Source organism: Elephantulus edwardii, unplaced genomic scaffold (assembly GCF_000299155.1).
Source record: "Elephantulus edwardii isolate Elephantulus edwardi_28Jun2011 unplaced genomic scaffold, EleEdw1.0 scaffold00433, whole genome shotgun sequence".
Taxonomy (NCBI): Eukaryota; Metazoa; Chordata; class Mammalia; order Macroscelidea; family Macroscelididae; genus Elephantulus; species Elephantulus edwardii.
In genome coordinates, this window is record NW_006400183.1 from 916,400 (window position 1) to 922,461 (window position 6,062).

A 6,062-nucleotide genomic window follows, 5' to 3' on the forward strand; every position below is an offset into this window, starting at 1 on the left:
AGAAAAATATTAAAATAATTATATTATGTTGCATAACACCAAATAATGCAGTATGTGAATATTGTCCTTAGACCTTCAGTGAGCTTAGAAGGTGACATGGACATAGTTTACCTTGTACTTTATGCTGCCTACCTCAAAAAAATTAACGTGATATTAGACCATGACACTGAGGGAGAACGATGAGCAATTTCTTGACATGTAATTTGTTGTTCTTCTTGTTGTTGATTGCCATCAAGTCCAGCACAACTCATAGCAACTCCATGAACAAAAGACCTAATGCCTATAAGTTTCTCCAAGTTCATAGAGTTTTCAGAGGCATGTAGTTTAGGAAATAGAAGCCACTTCTGCTTCCACACCTGTGCTACAACTGGGAGATCTACCAACCACTGTCCACATTGGTAAACCATTATAGTATTTGATACTCCAATGGCACAGGTTCAGCATCACAGCAAACCCAGATTACCTCACTACAACAAATTGACAAGCAGTGATATACAAAGTGAAGAATATTCCTCCAAAATATAGCAACACTAGTATCAATTAGCAGCTGAATACTTAATGACCCTATCAACAAAAGACATGAACACTGTTCTATAATTATTATCATTTCTTTATGATTTGGTTCATAACTACAATAGTAACAGCAGAACATGAGATTAGAACTGTGAACAAGAAAACTGTACTAAACAAACAATGGATATCATTATATGATTTGCTGTATTTTCATACTTAAACTACTAAGTGCTTAATGGACTAACAAAAATAGTGGAGGGATTGTAAAAAAAATTCAAGCAATAACTTTTAATAAAAACCTCCAACAAGATGGATTGGTACAGTTGGTAATAATGGGACCAAGCATTTCAAAGATCATGAAGATGGCACCAGATAAGGGAAAGTCTGTTGTTTGTAGTGTCACTATGAGTTGTAGTTGACTCGATGGCACCTAACAACAACAACAAGAACAGTAAAAACAAAATAGAATAAAATAGAATTTTAGGAGAAATGGTGAGTGCTGAAGCTGAATCATGAGAATAAAAGTTCTAGTCAAAACTGTTGAAGAAAATGCTTTGCGGATTTGAAAATTGTGTTGATATGACAATGGTGGTAAAAATTTAATCTGGGGTTGTTACTGGATAACTAACTTCCAAATTTCAGATTCTTTCTCCCACTAGCAAGAATGACAAAGTAAAAGACCAGAACTTTTCATACTAGCAAGGAAATTATTTAAAGAGAAAACATCTTACAAAGGAGAGGGGTAACCTATGTTATTAGGGAGAAAAAATGACCTCATGACAACATTACCCACAATTCACCCAACGAGATTTAAGTGAGAAGATGTTCCATTTTTATTCTTAAGGGGAATTCTGGGAAATAGCACCTACAAGCAGGATTATATTAATTAGGTGTGCATGCAGTTAGTTGGTTTTCCAGATGGGCACTGTTGCAGAAACTTCTAGGTCAATGGACGTCACATGTTAAAGGATGGGACACATGTGCTGTGGAGAAATGTCCTTCAGTTCAATTCTTTTGTCTGTCAAAAAGCTTTCCTTCTTGCTTAAGAAAGTCAACATTCATAAGTGGTGTTTCTGATCATAACCCCGGAATCAATTTAAACTGATTTAGCTTTAGACAATATTTTAAGACAGCTAACTGGCCTTTCCTGAGTACTGAGAAGCAACAATGTCAGTCTCGAGACTAAGGTGTGCCAAATCCAGGCTATGGTCTTCATAATTACTTGCTACGCCTCAGAGAGCTGGACAATGATTAAGGATGACAGAAGAATTCTTGCCTTCATGTTGTGGTGCTGGAGAAGAGTCTTAAACATACCATGGACCACCAAGAAAACAAACAGGTCTGTCTTTGAGAGGGGAAAGCCAAGTTTCTTCATGGAGGCTAAGGTTTTACAGCTCCAGCTCACGCACTTTGGGCATGTGGCCAGGAGGGACCAATCCTTGGAGAAGGACATCACGCTCGGAAGGATAGAGGGACAGTGCAGAAGAGAAAGACCCCAGATGAGATGGATTGATACAATAACTAGAGAAATAGGAGTAGTTGTGTTGGAGTCAATGAGACTGGCCCAGGACTGTGCAGGCTTCAGAGCTCTTGTCCATGGGCACATAACAACAAAAACAATCTGTAAAGAACAATGTCTTATCACAAGGGAAGGTTAGCAATAGACAGATGTTAATGGTTAGCAGAGTATAAGGCAATAACAGGATATCAGAAGGAGATAAAGAGGTAAAGCCCCTAGGTGAACCCTAGTGTGTCCTATCTCGAACTTTTTACCCTAAATCTAAAATTGAGATTTAGGAACTATAGATAATTATAGGGACTTCTGTTAGATCTCCAATTGCTTAAAAAGACTTTTGCATATGGGTTTGTAAATGTGTGTTTATTTATATTAGTGTAAAAATTTTATTTCTGGAGAAAGGATTCCTAACTTGTCTGGACAAGAAACTCCACTCTTCACTCAGTATGCAAACCATAAAGTGGAGATTTTAAAATGGAGATCTCTGTTAACAAAATTTTATGATCATGATCATCATAATAGTTTTAAGAGCAAAGGCAATAAAACCACTAGTAAAGATTTTCATTATTTAAGTACATTTTGAGTCTTTAGCAATAACTGTAGAAGAAGAATTGATGCATTTGAGTTGTGGTACTGGACATGAGTATTGGCTATACTATGGACTGCTAGGAAATGAAACAGGTTCATACCAGAGAGGGTAATATCAGGCTGCTTCGTGAAGGGAAGGATTCTGAAGCTTCTTCTAATATCCTTCAGGCATGTTGCTGGGAGAGACCAGTCCTTGGGAAGGAACATCATTCTTGGGAGGGTAGAATGACAGTTCAAGAGAGGAAGACCCTGGATGAGATGGATTGATTCAGTGACTGTAGTAATGGGGAGGCGGTGTGTGGCAGAAACAATGATGTTGACTCAGGAAAGACCAAGTTCAACTGCCGTAGGTAGAGTTGCTGTGAATTGCAAGCAACTCAAGGACACATAAAAACAACATCATATTTCTTAATTTTTGGTCAAGAAGACCTTTACAAGCAGCCTCTTGAAACCTTCCTTTACATCTTTGTTTCTGAGTGTATATATAAAGGGGTTCAACATGGGTGTGATGATTCCATAGAAAATAGACACTACTTTTCCCCGGTCTTTGGAGGCAGGTGATGGGGGTTGCATATACATATAAATAGCAGTGACATAAAAAAGTAGCACTACAATTAAGTGGGAACCACAAATCCCAAATGCCTTTCGTCAACCTTCAGCTGAATTTATTCTCAATACTGCTCTGGTGATGAAACCATATGATATAAGGATGAGAGTCAGGGGTATTAGAAGGAATGGCACACAGAAGAAGAATAATTCAGCCTCATTTGCTGTTGTGTCAGCACATGACAGCTTGAGTAGAGCAGGAACCTCACAGAAGAAATGATCCACTTCTTTGTGGCCACACACAGGCATTCGAAGAGTCAAGGTAGATTGTAACACTGAGTAGCTAAAGCCACTAATCCAGCACGCAGCTGCTAACTGGATGCAGAGCCTTTGGTGCATGATAACTGTATAATGGAGGGGTCTACAAATTGCTACAAACCTATCAAAGGACATAACGGCCAAGAGAACACATTCAGTAGACCCCAAAGCCAGGAAAATCAAAAGTTGGATCACACAACCAGCATAACTAATTACTTTCCTGGTGCTGCATATGTTTACCAGCATTTGTGGAACTATACTGGTGGTGTAGCAAAGGTCCAGAAAAGATAGGTTTGTAAGAAAGAAATACATAGGGGTTTGGAGTTTGGGATCCAGACGTGACACTAGAATTATTGCCAGATTGCCAAAAATGGTCAAGACATAGGAAATCAAGAATACCACAAGGAGGGGAAGTTCCAGCCATGGTAGATCTGAGAAGCCTAACAGGATGAACTCCTGTGGGATACTCTCATTTACCTTATTCATGTTAACAGCTTCAACTCTTGGTTTTCTGAAATACAAAAAGCCAATAGGTCAATGAAAATATAGTTACTATGTCAGTTATAATTATTTTTGGTAGCAATTTGCATAAATATAGAGATAGAGGCTATTAATAATATGAAAATGAATTAATAAATACATAATTATTTTCCCACGTATATCAATTGAGTTTCTAAATTCGTGACAATATATTGTTATTTTTGTTAGGAGTTATCAAATTGAGTGTTTCTCATAGTGATATAAACAACAGAGCTGAATATTGCCCTATCCTTCACCAACCTCATGATCTCTGACATGCCCAAGTCCCTAAAGTTACTGTATCAGTCTATCTTTTTTGAGAATGGTCCTTTCTTTGTGTGACCCTCCATCTTTCCAAGCATGATGTCTTTTTTTCAAATGCATTTCAAAAATTTTAAATAGATAATAAGTTTCAGCATCCAAAGAAATTTTTCTTTGATCTTCTGCTGTGGGAGCTTTGGTCGTGCAATTGTTAAAGAATTTGGCTGCTAACAGAAAGATCAGCAGTTGGAGCCTACCAGCTATTCAATGGGGGTGGGAGTAGATGAGGTAATTTGCTGCTGTAGTGGTTTATAGCCTTGAAAACCCCATGGACGGTACTTCTGTCCTATGGGGTTTCTATGACTCAAAATTGACTCCATGGCAGAGGGTTTGCTTTTGCTATGGAAACACAAAATGTTTTGCTTTGGTTATCAGTTCTTTCCACCAAGACACCTACTTTTAGACAGGTGTAAGCGTAGGTCCTGCCATTTGACATTTCTCTTCATTGTCAACTAGATTCTCTGTACAATCAATGACATAGTTTAAACTCTACACATTAATCCCTTCAAAAACTTTCAAATAAAACTCATTTATCTGACATCTATCTAGCAAATTATCAGACACCCTTGAAGGAGATATTTCCTTTTTCTGTGAATAGCTTACAGGAAGTTATATAGGTTTCTTTAAAAGAAAATAGAACTTGCAATTTGGCAGGCCTAGACTCATAGCCCTACCTTCCTAAATCAGTAACATTGCCCTACACATGTATCTTATCCTCTGATCTTTGAGTTCCTTGTTTTTAAATTTAAGATAATTTTCTCAGTTGTCTTGATGTAAAGTAAGTGATTTCTGAAATATGCACTGCCTAGTCTCTGGCTTTTAGAAAACACAACAAAATAGATGAAAAGAAGTGCTGCAATATGTAGCGTAACAGGCTGCTAACCAAGAGTTCCAATTCAATAATTGCTCCACAGCAAAGAGATGGGCAGTCTCCTCTAGTAAATGTTTGTATTCCTTGAAACCATGTGTGTGTGAGAGAGAGAGAAAGAATTTATTCCATGGTATTGAGTTAGATTTGGTTTGATTTGGTGGGAGATACTCGGAAAAGAATGACTTGGGATTAAGAACTCTGACTCAACATGCTAGAATCACAACTCACCCATAGGTCACCCTCCAGCTGTTTTCAGAGGTTGTATATCACAGGGAGGGTACTTGCCCAACTTCCACCAGACAGGTGCTGCTTTGAGTTAACTGCACAACTCTCTATGGACTACACCACCAGAGCTCCCCAAAGGGAAGGAAAGTTAGTAGCTTTATCTCATCTCAATATGAAGAAAATAAAAATTCTCACCATTGGACTAGTAGGTAACATCAAAAGAGATGGAGAAAAGATTGGAACATTTAACAGCTTCATTTTAACTGGGTCCACAGTCAAGAAATCAAAAGGTGTGTTATACTGGGAAAAATCTACTGTCCAAAAGGACTTCTTCAAAGTTCTAAAGAGCAAAGATGTCAATTTAAAGACTAATGAGCACCTGATCCAAGCCATGAGTTTTGTGGGGTTTGGTTTTGGTTGTTGTTTTGTGTTTTTTTTTTTCCCCTTTCCTCAGATCGACTACATCTGTGGAAGGAACCGCTGGAGAAGCTCAATATCAGCTGTGAAAACTAGGCCGGTGGCTGATTGTGGAACAGACCACCAATTACTCATATGCAAGTTCAAGGTGAAGCTGAGGAAAATTAAACCAACTCCACAGGAGCCAAAATATGACTTGGATTTCATACCACCTGAATTTCAGAATCA

At 38.1% G+C, this 6,062-nt stretch overlaps 1 pseudogene; it reads right to left on the reverse strand.

Moving 5' to 3' along the window:
- Positions 1-3,025: 3,025 nt before the first annotated feature.
- On the reverse strand, positions 3,026-3,967 carry LOC102862019 (annotated as a pseudogene).
- Positions 3,968-6,062: the final 2,095 nt, after the last annotated feature.